Genomic DNA, 13,203 nt, shown 5'->3' on the forward strand with positions numbered 1-13,203 from the left:
ATGTGCCGTTTATATATTCGCATAACTGGATGGTTTTAGCCAAGAGTCAAAGCGGATCAAAGGTATTGCAAAATGTGTATAATCATACGGAGCTTATCTGGAATCTATCCAAAAGAAACATGCAAAAAACCAAATTTATGAGCTTTGAGTTGTTTGGGTGCTTACAACCTAGTTTTCCAAGTGTTTTGAGTTATGCGAATTAAAACCCGTCAAGTTGATTTATTGGAATATACCTTTTAATTTTTGAACATAGAAGTTAGAAATAATTACAACACATATATAAAATCAAATATATTCAATTTTCTTGTGATTTTAATATTTTTAAAATCAGAATAATAAATGAATTCGTTCTTAATTGTTTGTATTCAAGCTGGATTGTTCACACACACATATGAATGCCAAAAAACATAATAAAACAAAATAAAAAAAACCAGCATGTAAATAATACTAATACAATGGAGGATTAAAGAGCGTTTATAATTCAGTTACGTACAATATACATTAACTCAAATGCACAGAAGAAGAAGGTAAATATGATACTACATATTTACAAATATTTTAGCATAAAAGCTACTTGTGTTTATTTAAAAAATGAAAAGATAATCAAAGGAAATAACATACAAATGAATAAAAGTTCATAATATTATTAGTCTTTTCATAAACCCCATGTCAATGTAAATCTCCTAAACCTGAAAGCAAGCAATATACAAAGGATAATTGAGCATGTGAAATGAATATTATGAAATACATGAACAAATTAACAGAAACAAAATATTTAGTGTTTGGAGGCTTTTCGTCAATACCTTATTTAAGACCTTGTTAATGAAGTCCTTCATATCTAACATAAGTTGATCGGATTCTGGCAACTCCGAGAAGAGAAAGAACTCATGAAATGTGTTTGGGTAGTCAATCAAGTACGCTTCCTTCCCGGACTTCTTGAGCCACTGGTAGTACCTTATATGTCGGTCCCGGAGGGTATCAAACCCAGCCGCGACCACCATTGTCGCGGGAAAATCAATTTTGGATATGTCAACGGCATTGGGCCCGGTAACATTGATGATAGGATGGTCTCGGTTGAAGGGTTCACCTAGGGGCATGAACGCGTTCCAAAACCAATCGGTCCGCTTCATTGTCACGAGAGGTACTGATCCATCCATCCGTGTATTTCAGAATCTGTTCGCTCCTCCCCGCCGAGAAACGGTTGGATCGCCACTAGCCCAATTACCTACAAGCCATCATACTGTTCATCAGCAATCATGCGGGTGGTATTTGTTGTTGGATTTTAGATCACTCATTTCTTCTTAATTTCTTACAAAATACAACTTACGTGTGTACGATGCTTCAATTAGAAAGATACGAAGTTGTTGATTTTTCAAATACACGGAACCAGAGATTGCGAGTTGGATCCACCATGACATCGTGTGTCTTGACACCGTTGACGGGTATGGACAATGCCGGGATCTGAAAGTCCACGAGATTGAGAAGACCGCGGGACACCGTGCCGTCATCCCGGAGAAGTGGGTCGATTGCAAGGTCTATTGCCGATAGTACAATTCGTGTTCTCAAGGGCAAGGATAGCTGAGATTTCGGAGTTTCCGCTGCTGCTGATGATTCCATAATTAATTGAAAGACTTTTGTGATCAGAGAGGTACGTATTCAAAATTCAGGTTGTGTGACAAATGCTAAACACATCAACTCTATTTATACTGCAAAATATGCGACGTTATATCACACCATCTTTGAATATTTCAATATTTCAGTCAAATGAAACCTTCACCTGCATGTTCACACCAAAAAGGTTGGTCATGGTCAGGGTCTAGTTGAATTAAAAAATTCATCTTCAGTCAATAACTAATGTCTATTACAACTTTTTAGTTTTGTCAAAAATAAAAGGCTCTATTCATGATTTTCCCCTTCGTTAACTTGTTTTACGTTGAATGTTTGTCCGTCACTTTTTATTTCAGATAAGCCGTCACTTTTTTAAAAAAACTTTCAACGTTTTAGTTTTACAAATGGCAAACATTTTGTACTAAATAAATGAAAATTAATATTGACAAATGTAGATGGGCAACTGTCACGAAAGAGGATGGTTGGAAACCATGGCCAAGTTGAATTATTTCTTTCAAATTAAATAAACTTTCACCAAATATTGTCTTCAGTAGTGTTTTTCAAATGACGATAATATATTTCAACTTGGCGCTCGGCTTTCAACTGTGATGGGTTCTTTTAAATTAAACCTAGTATTCAACTTCTGATATATGTATAAGTGACAAATCACATTTTGGCAATTGCCAAGAAAGATAGGTCATAACTAGTTGCTTACAAAGCTCTTGTGCCAATAACTAATAATGCCGTTACGGTTATTAAATAATATAAAGGCTAGTTGGATTCCAATATTTAACAAATTGAGTTATTTTGTCCAATGTTAAATATAGGTAAAAATGTTAAATGTTCTTGTATTCCCTTAATTTTCAATTCATATGTAAAAATAGCATGCTGATTTAGTCGCTAATTTAGGTAATTTTATGAGTAGGAAGATTCATTTTTGTGACCCATTTGCGGTTTGTTATCGCTATTTTTATCTTAAGTAGGGTTCTTATTAGTTGAAGCAAAAGGCAAATGCTCTAATTAGATTTAACGAAGAAAGAAATATAATGATTGTCAAACATGGATATTATTGTATCAAATTTGAAAACGAAATTTATAATTGCTCGATTATTATTATTATTTATATACCAGTCATGCTTGCTTTTGGAATTTTCTTATGGTATTATGGGTATTACATGGAGCTAATTATGAAGTTAACACATTTGGGAGTTCTTTGCACAAAAGAGGTATCTGTCATATTAAAAACGAAATCTGATATGGGAAAAACGAAGATTTGGATGAACTAGTAGATATAATGCTGGGAAGATATGGGCTGCCAAGCTCAGGTTAGGGCAGTTAGGGTTTATACATTCTTAATGTTTATAAAGTTAACAATCAGTTGTTTGACTTACCAGTAATAATGTGTATATTTAATTGCAATGGAGATGGTTATTTACGCTAAGTAAAATCTAAAATTTGTGACTAATTGCTAAGCTTGGCTTGTAAACGAACACAAACAGAGTGTTTTCATGTTTGTTCGTCTGACTTTAACTATTTAAACGATTGAAACGAACAATACAACATAAAGAGCGGGATTTTTTGTTTGTGTTCATTCATTAACAGTATAAACAAATGGTTCATGAACATAACAACCGAACATAATTGAACATAGTTGAACGTACATAATTGAGCTAAAATCAGTTTAAAGTAATTTAAAAAATTATGTGTTGGACGTAAAGGATTTATTAAAGCTAATATAAAATATATTAACGGACGTAAACTAACGAACTTAACAAACGTAAATTAGCGAGTGTTAATGGACGTAAGGGTCTTTAAAAAGGTATATTGGTAATTCAGGCAACAAACATATTGTTAACATATTCAATTTGGGCTTAATTTGCTGCGGATTAATTTTGGTCAAACTTAATCAGTAGCAGCCCCAGATTGGCAATTTGATATAAGTATGAAAGGGTAATTTTGTCTCAAAATTCAATGCGTTAGGTTCATTTGACTACAAATCAAAGATTAGTGTGCTATTGACTTTTATATTAGTAAAAAGTCAGCTAGGTTTTAAGTTGTTATTTTGATTTTGTGTTATTTTGAGAACAAAGGACTAATTTGGAATGTTTTAAAATTCAAAAAAGTTTTTTGTTAAAAGGTTCTAGCCTAATACTTGGTTTTGGTTCGACTTTTGAGAGTCAAAGCTCAAGTAAAGGTAATCTGAGAACTAACTTAACAATTTTAATAGTATAAATCTTAATGCTAAATTTATGAAATTTTGTGATGTTTCTTTCTTTTTTCCGTTCCAACATTATCTTGATTTTTCCTACTAAGTATGCAAATCTATATATTTATAGTAATTGTAATTTTTAGTCACATTATCTGCATATAGTAAAAAAAAAGTTTTTGACTCAATAATATTAACTTCTCAAAACCAAAGTGTAACAAATTAAACTAAAATATTATACATTCATTCAGGTGTCAAATCAGCCTTGGGCACTCTACCATTAGCGGATCAGTAATCTTGGGATGGGGGGCGACAAGAACCTAATTCACAATGTGGTAGACTACAAGCTTTAACGATCAATGGGTCAATTCTTTAACAATTTTTATATACTTTTTAAACGCTTCTATATCAATTTTTTGATTATATATACATTTTATAAAATTTTGGATAGAGTAACAAACAGGTGATCATGCTTCTGACTGGTCAAAGCCGAGGTCCCATGGTCTTTTCGAAGGAGCGCTCTTTTTGAAAAAACGGCACGTCTTGAAGACAACAAAGGGTACATTTGTTGTCTACTTAAATAGTTTCATAATAATATTATTGGAATATTCTAATTATGAACAAGTGTGCACGGGCTGGGTTGCGAATACTGTAATTATGGCCAATTTAATTATTCTGCATATAGAACCATGCTTGATGTCAAATTAGTTTTGTGCTTCAATTTTATATTTTATGTTTCTTCTTCAATTTTTTCTAATCATTTATAATATTATTATGTAACTTGTAAAAGAACTATATGCACTTGAAGACAACAAGAAAGTCAATATTAAAATATTACACTTGATATTTTCTTACTCTACTTCTTTCCCTAGATGTACTAATAGCTGCATTATATATTTTAGGTAACTATATATCGAACCTTAACCTATTTTTACATATTTGTTATCAGGGGGTGTTTGGGTGTTAATGTAAATACATCCTAGAAGTTTGTTTTAAACACGAGTCAACCTCAAAGTTGTTATCTTAGATGGTGATGATAATCTTTCAAATACAACATAAAATGCTGCATACAAAGAAGTATTTAGAATTGGAAAATTGGATTTTAATAATAAAAATAAATAAGACCCGTTATTTCAGTTGTGGTTGTCAAAAGAGTTATAAGTTAATTTAATGTAGCATATTTTAGAAACGTCAGGTGTTGATTTGCAAGAAATTTAAAAAATATACTAATGTTGCGTAATTGGTCAACCTTCATGCATGAAAATGATAATTAATTCAATGATGAATAAAATCCACACTATGTTATAACCCATTAGACAAAATGGTTTTGTCTCATGACCCATGAATAGCTAGAATGAATAAGAAGAGAGATTATGAATTAGGAGAAATATGGGTTGACACCTAAGTTTCAACATTTTCTTTCATTAGTGTAGTAAGATAATAAATCCACACACTCACGAATACCACTAGGGAATAGCCCATTGGTCTTTTGCCCTAGACCTTGAATGCTTATCAATCCATTTCCACAAGGTCAATTTTTTGTTATTTTTTTAATTTATTTTTTTAAGTTTTTTTATATATTTATTTTAGGTGACTTTTTTTTACGTTTCAGCAGATAGTTTCAACGATTGACAATGTGGCATACATGTTTGTGGTTTTTTTGGGTAGTATAACGTTTTTTATAGTTTTTGGTTTAAGGCAGGAGACCATTGGCTACCGTTAAGCACGAGCTAGCTTAAGCATAAATGAAAATTGTTAGCAAACATGCGTGGAAGCCTTGTGGACTTTTGATTCAGGTGCTAAGAATTGGGCATACCTTGAGAAATTATACAAGCTAATTTACTTGGTATTAAATTTCATATCTTGCAATGTCATCTTGCCTCCATTTAACAACGTGCGACAAAACGAAATATGCAAAAAGGCAAATTTAATGGGTTGTGTACCACAATACACTTCCATGCACACTTTTGTAGAGTCGTACATCTTCCATTAGCATGTTTTACATAATGCAGCACATTTAGTCTGAAGAGACCATTATTTGAGAGAAAACCCGACTACTCCACTCACTCTTCATCTAATTATCGTCAGCCACTTCATGAGGGTGAAGATTATCAACTACAAAGGAAGTTCAATCATGGATCTATAACCCATTTCATCTTGTATTTTAATTTTATTCAATCATTCATGTTTTATTTCGTCTTGATTTTGTAGGCTACTTTGTGTCTACGAACCATAGCTTTGAGTTCTTCAGGTGTTTTTAGGAAAGTTTCATAAGTGTTTTGTGTTGTACAAATTAAAAAGCCCGAGACCAGTAGGCCTCTGCGATTATATTTACAAATGCAATATAATTCAAAAAAACTTAAGAAACTTAAAATGACATGTAGCATAGTCGCTTCAAGCTTGACCATCATTCGTATAAAAAGTGCTAAATCCATATGCAAACTACAAAGTCTATTAACTTAATGAAAAGATTGACTTCGGGATACCTGCCTTCAACCACGTTGTCTTTTTTTAGTGCTGGTCATATTTCATACACTTTTAAATATTTTGAGTTGGGTTTTTATTGAATAGTAATCCTAATTGGCTCATACTTGGATTTACAATATTTCTTTATCAAATGTTGGGTCGGATTTATGATAAGGAAGATTGTAATCTTCTCAACCTCCTCAGAAAACGGCTAAGTATGGAATTCGAGCAAGCCTAGACGATCGAGCATGGTTTTACTACTTCGAGCAAGGTCTTCAGAACCTTAAATGGTTAATTATTCTAAGTGTTAAGGCTTCGAGCAAGCTACACTTCAACAAGCAAGAGTATTCTTCTATCGAGCATGGATTGCCAATCGAGCAAATAGCTTGATCATACAAGTTTTAACCAAGTGTTACGTGATCAAAGCACAGGATGATCGAGCACATGGGGACAAGCATGGATGCAATAAGAAAATGTCACGTGATCAAAGCAAGTACTTCGAGCACAGTTCAGTTTCGGAGCAAGATTTACATCCGAGCTTGATAACCTCTATAGGTTTTGCGCTAGGTCCGGTCCTAACAAGTGGTATCAGAGCTATGTAAGCTTGCTGAAGGCCACGAGACAGAAGGTTGAGTATCAAAGTTTGAAGCTTTAAAGGCTTTTGTGCGTGACTGAGTTCAGATCTGAAGAGAAGTCAAGCCATGGATGAACAAGAAGTGTCGACTAATAAGATCCCGAGACTAGTCGGTCAAGATAACTACATCAAATGGAAAGTGTTGTTTGAGGCCGCTGTTAATTACAATGATACAAAACTATGGAACTCCATTAAAGATGGACCCTATGTTCCTTCTCTTACCCCAAATAACAATGCTAATGTGGAAAGGCAGATGAAAAAGAGAGAGGACAAAGCCATGTCCATGTTGAAGTTAGGACTTTCTTGGGAGATTTTCAGCAGTGTGAATTATCACACTAATGCTAAAGCGATGTATGATGCAGTTGTAGAAATGTTTGAGGGAATGTCGAGTTAAGGGATATTAAGAAGGATCGATTGAAACAACAACTTGACAGTTCAAATTCAAGGATGGTGAGAGATTGAAGTCTGTACTGCAAAGATTCATGGCTATAGTGAATGAAATCAGAACCACAGATCTACAGATCTCTGATTTTAATTTCAACAAGAAACTACTCACATCCTTATCTGGTGAATGGTATACAGCAATCAAATTCATCAGAGAGAAAGAAAATTTTCCCAACTTTAAGTTGGATGATGTGATTTCATTTCTGCAGGCTGCAGAGCATGAAACCCAGGTCTCCAGTGACTAATGCACTCGGTTAAAAAATCAACGAATGGTTTGGTTCGAATGGAAGTTGCTCGACTCGAATGGAATGGAATGAAATGGTGGAGTGGAGTGGAATGGAATGGTTGAGTGGAATGGAATGACTTGAAACAAAATTTCCAACTGAATTGAACCAAAAAATTTCAGTAGGCTCCAAGAGATCTTTTCGCTAACCAAGAACTTACAAGTACACCCAAACACTGAAATTTCACAAACTTTTCACAACCAAAACCAAAGAAACTGGAACTTTCTTTTGTGAACCCACAACTCACTTTTTCACACAAACCACACTTCTCAAACACTCAAAAAAATATCAAGACTCAAGCTTGTGACTCAAAAATTAAAACTAGTAGAGCCGAAAGTTCTGATACCAATTGTAGATCCCGAAACCAGATCCAACAATGAACAGCTTTGTTCTTGATAAACGGTCGAGATGGGTGGGGTGAAATCATACGATCGAACAAAACAATATAACAATAATATAAATAGTGAACGACACTGTAATTGGTTAAAAGAAGCAAGAACCGACCCCACCCCAATGGGTTAAGTGAACATTTCAAAGGGTTCCCATTTTTCCAAAGTTTACATCTTAACCATACAAAATAAACGCACCGAGTGCGAAATAAATCGACTAAAAGCAAACTAGAACGACATACACAATCCTAAAAACAATATAGAATATTGGCGCTACACATAGCCTCAAACACACACACACACACACACATATATATATATGTATATATGTTTGTGCGCTTGTGTCTAGAACTCATTTGGCGTTCAAGCTTTTAATTCTACTAATCTTCATCCCTACTCAAACCATTGTATAGTAGTAACTACTTCATCTTGTCATTTACATTCTATATTAGAACTTTAAAGTAATCGCTTCATCTAAAGCATAGAGCCTACCAAAATTCTCTCATTGACCAAGTATTCACACACTACAATGCTCACATTAATCTGATAGCGGCAAAACAATTGATTCACATAATTAAGCAAACTCGTTAAAGTAATCCCACGTCCAAAGTTGTCGCATAAACCCCAAAACTTAGATGAAAAATGTGTTATGCTATAACTATATCCTTGCGGTAACTATATATCTATGCGATACCTATACCGTCCGACACAATACATAGCATGAACTATATCAATTCAACTACTACCATGCATGTGATTACTTAATAACATGCGAAAACTTACTTCAGTTTTTGAGAAACCCTAATTCAATTTGTTACGGGTGCTCGAACCGTTTAGTCTTGTAAATAAATTAGCATCGTTACTATATTCCACACACCTCGATTATCAATCCTTTGTGGTCCCATGCAAAACCGTTAATAAAGCTTTTTAGTCGACAAGTACCTTATACCGAACCGAACCGAACCAAACCAAACCTTGCAGTTGAGATTTGATGATGTTTGGAATCGTTTTTGTTCTAACAAAGGAGATGAGGTTGAGGTTGATTATTAGTAAAGTATTAGGACAGTTCCACGTTACCCTCTTTAACTACCAAATCTCATTATTTTCTTTACATTTAATATAAATCAGTTGACTCAATTAAATACTTAAAGTTTATCAAACGAAATCTCGGGATGTTACGGTTGCACACATTCATGTGATAATGATATGTAATATAAATATATACGTAAATCCTAAATATTGTCAATTATGTTAACCGGTTGTTTCAACAAATTTGTTGGAGTAAATAACTAAATGTGCCGTTTATATATTCGCATAACTGGATGGTTTTAGCCAAGAGTCAAAGCGGATCAAAGGTATTGCAAAATGTGTATAATCATACGGAGCTTATCTTGAATCTATCCAAAAGAAACATGCAAAAAACCAAATTTATGAGCTTTGAGTTGTTTGGGTGCTTACAACCAGTTTTCCAAGTGTTTTGAGTTATGCGAATTAAAACCCGTCAAGTTGATTTATTGGAATATACCTTTTAATTTTTGAACATAGAAGTTAGAAATAATTACAACACATATATAAAATCAAATATATTCAATTTTCTTGTGATTTTAATATTTTTAAAATCAGAATAATAAATGAATTCGTTCTTAATTGTTTGTATTCAAGCTGGATTGTTCACACACACATATGAATGCCAAAAAACATAATAAAACAAAATAAAAAAAACCAGCATGTAAATAATACTAATACAATGGAGGATTAAAGAGCGTTTATAATTCAGTTACGTACAATATACATTAACTCAAATGCACAGAAGAAGAAGGTAAATATGATACTACATATTTACAAATATTTTAGCATAAAAGCTACTTGTGTTTATTTAAAAAATGAAAAGATAATCAAAGGAAATAACATACAAATGAATAAAAGTTCATAATATTATTAGTCTTTTCATAAACCTCATGTCAATGTAAATCTTCTAAACCTGAAAGCAAGCAATATACAAAGGATAATTGATCATGTGAAATGAATATTATGAAATACATGAACAAATTAACAGAAACAAAATATTTAGTGTTTGGAGGCTTTTCGTCAATACCTTATTTAAGACCTTGTTAATGAAGTCCTTCATATCTAACATAAGTTGATCGGATTCTGGCAACTCCGAGAAGAGAAAGAACTCATGAAATGTGTTTGGGTAGTCAATCAAGTACGCTTCCTTCCCGGACTTCTTGAGCCACTGGTAGTACCTTATATGTCGGTCCCGGAGGGTATCAAACCCAGCCGCGACCACCATTGTCGCGGGAAAATCCATTTTGGATATGTCCACGGCATTGGGCCCGGTGACATTGATGATAGGATGGTCTCGGTTGAAGGGTTCACCTAGGGGCATGAACGCGTTCCAAAACCAATCGGTCCGCTTCATTGTCACGAGAGGTACTGATCCATCCATCCGTATTTCAGAATCTGTTCGCTCCTCCCCGCCGAGAAACGGTTGGATCGCCACTAGCCCAATTACCTACAAGCCATCATACTGTTCATCAGCAATCATGCGGGTGGTATTTGTTGTTGGATTTTAGATCACTCAGTTCTTCTTAATTTCTTACAAAATACAACTTACGTGTGTACGATGCTTCAATTAGAAAGATACGAAGTTGTTGATTTTTCAAACTAGGAAATTAGATATGTTTATATACGGATAATAATGCATGAATCCAGTAGCATATGTATACATATATATAGTTAAGTCGTACCTGGAGTTGCTGGAATTTGAATTGGGAGGCTCTTAGAGTCACATGATGAGCTAGGTGTCCGCCAGCGCTATCACCGACGATAAAGCACCGTGAAATGCTGGCATTCTCCGGCAGCCATTTTGACTGGTTATCTTCATTGTCCAGAAATTTCAGCACATCAAACCCATCGTCATGTTGGGAAGGGTGTCGGTTCTCTGGTGCAAGACGGTAGTCGACAGAAACAACAATGGCACGCAATTCGCTCGCGAACTTGCGGCCCACATAGTCTAATATCGCCACATCCGGGGAGAGGAAAATATATCCACCGCCGTGAAAGTACACCATCACCGGGAGATCTTCTTCAGCGTATTGCGTGGGGACAAATACACGGAACCAGAGATTGCGAGTTGGATCCACCATGACATCGTGTGTCTTGACACCGTTGACGGGTATGGACAATGCCGGGATCTGAAAGTCCACGAGATTGAGAAGACCGCGGGGCACCGTGCCGTCATCCCGGAGAAGTGGGTCGATTGCAAGGTCTATTGCCGATAGTACAATTCGTGTTCTCAAGGGCAAGGATAGCTGAGATTTCGGAGTTTCCGCTGCTGCTGATGATTCCATAATTAATTGAAAGACTTTTGTGATCAGAGAGGTACGTATTCAAAATTCAGGTTGTGTGACAAATGCTAAACACATCAACTCTATTTATACTGCAAAATATGCGACGTTATATCACACCATCTTTGATTATTTCAATATTTCAGTCAAATGAAACCTTCACCTGCATGTTCACACCAAAAAGGTTGGTCATGGTCAGGGTCTAGTTGAATTAAAAAATTCATCTTCAGTCAATTACTAATGTCTATTACAACTTTTTAGTTTTGTCAAAAATAAAAGGCTCTATTCATGATTTTCCCCTTCGTTAACTTGTTTTACATTGAATGTTTGTCCGTCACTTTTTATTTCAGATAAGCCGTCACTTTTTTAAAAAAACTTTCAACGTTTTAGTTTTACAAATGGCAAACATTTTGTACTAAATAAATGAAAATTAATATTGACAAATGTAGATGGGCAACTGTCACGAAAGAGGATGGTTGGAAACCATGGCCAAGTTGAATTATTTCTTTCAAATTAAATAAACTTTCACCAAATATTGTCTTCAGTAGTGTTTTTCAAATGACGATAATATATTTCAACTTGGCGCTCGGCTTTCAACTATGATGGGTTCTTTTAAATTAAACCTAGTATTCAACTTATGATATATGTATAAGTGACCAATCACATTTTGGCAATTGCCAAGAAAGATAGGTCATAACTAGTTGCTTACAAAGCTCTTGTGCCAATAACTAATAATGCCGTTACGGTTATTAAATAATATAAAGGCTAGTTGGATTCCAATATTTAACAAATTGAGTTATTTTGTCCAATGTTAAATATAGGTAAAAATGTTAAATGTTCTTGTATTCCCTTAATTTTCAATTCATATGTAAAAATAGCATGCTGATTTAGTCGCTAATTTAGGTAATTTTATGAGTAGGAAGATTCATTTTTGTGACCCATTTGCGGTTTGTTATCGCTATTTTTATCTTAAGTAGGGTTCTTATTAGTTGAAGCAAAAGGCAAATGCTCTAATTAGATTTAACGAAGAAAGAAATATAATGATTGTCAAACATGGATATTATTGTATCAAATTTGAAAACGAAATTTATAATTGCTCGATTATTATTATTATTTATATACCAGTCATGCTTGCTTTTGGAATTTTCTTATGGTATTATGGGTATTACATGGAACAAGGGTGCTAGTAGTAAGATCGTATAGTTAACGAACTAGTTTTGTTTGTATCACCTTGACTGTGAAAAAATGGAATTTTTTGTTTGTGTTCATTCATTAATAGTATAAACAAATGGTTCATGAACATAACAACCGAACATAATTGAACGTACATAATTGAGCTAAAATCAGTTTAAAGTAATTTAATAAATTATGTGTTGGACGTAAAGGTTTTATTAAAGCTAATATAAAATATATTAACGGACGTAAACTAACGAACTTAACAAAAGTAAACTAGAGAGCGTTAATGGACGTAAGGGTCTTTAAAAAGGTATATTGGTAATTCAGGCAACAAGCATATTGTTAACATATTCAATTTGGGCTTAATTTGCAGCAGATTAATTTTGGTCAAACTTAATCAGTAGCAGCCCCAGATTGGCAATTTGATATAAGTATGAAAGGGTAATTTTGTCTCAAAATTCAATGCGTTAGGTTCATTTGACTACAAATCAAAGATTAGTGTGCTATTGACTTTTATTTTAGTAAAAAGTCAGCAAGGTTTTAAGTTGTTATTTTGATTTCGTGTTAGTTTGAGAACAAAGGACTAATTTGGAATGTTTTAAAATTCAAAAAAGCTTTTTGTTAAAAGGTTCTAGCCTAATACTTG

The 13,203-nt window shown here is 34.0% G+C and overlaps 2 pseudogenes; both read right to left on the reverse strand.

Annotated features, from left to right (window-relative positions):
* Positions 1 to 683: 683 nt before the first annotated feature.
* On the reverse strand, positions 684 to 1,157 carry LOC143534808 (putative carboxylesterase 18 pseudogene; annotated as a pseudogene).
* Positions 1,158 to 10,006: 8,849 nt separating this feature from the next.
* LOC143534818 (putative carboxylesterase 18 pseudogene) lies at positions 10,007 to 11,411 on the reverse strand (annotated as a pseudogene).
* Positions 11,412 to 13,203: the final 1,792 nt, after the last annotated feature.

The sequence above is a fragment of the Bidens hawaiensis genome, unplaced genomic scaffold (assembly GCF_021521415.1).
Source record: "Bidens hawaiensis isolate Kalapana, Puna unplaced genomic scaffold, B.hawaiensis_p1.1 tig00000760_1, whole genome shotgun sequence".
In the NCBI taxonomy this organism is placed as follows: Eukaryota; Viridiplantae; Streptophyta; class Magnoliopsida; order Asterales; family Asteraceae; genus Bidens; species Bidens hawaiensis.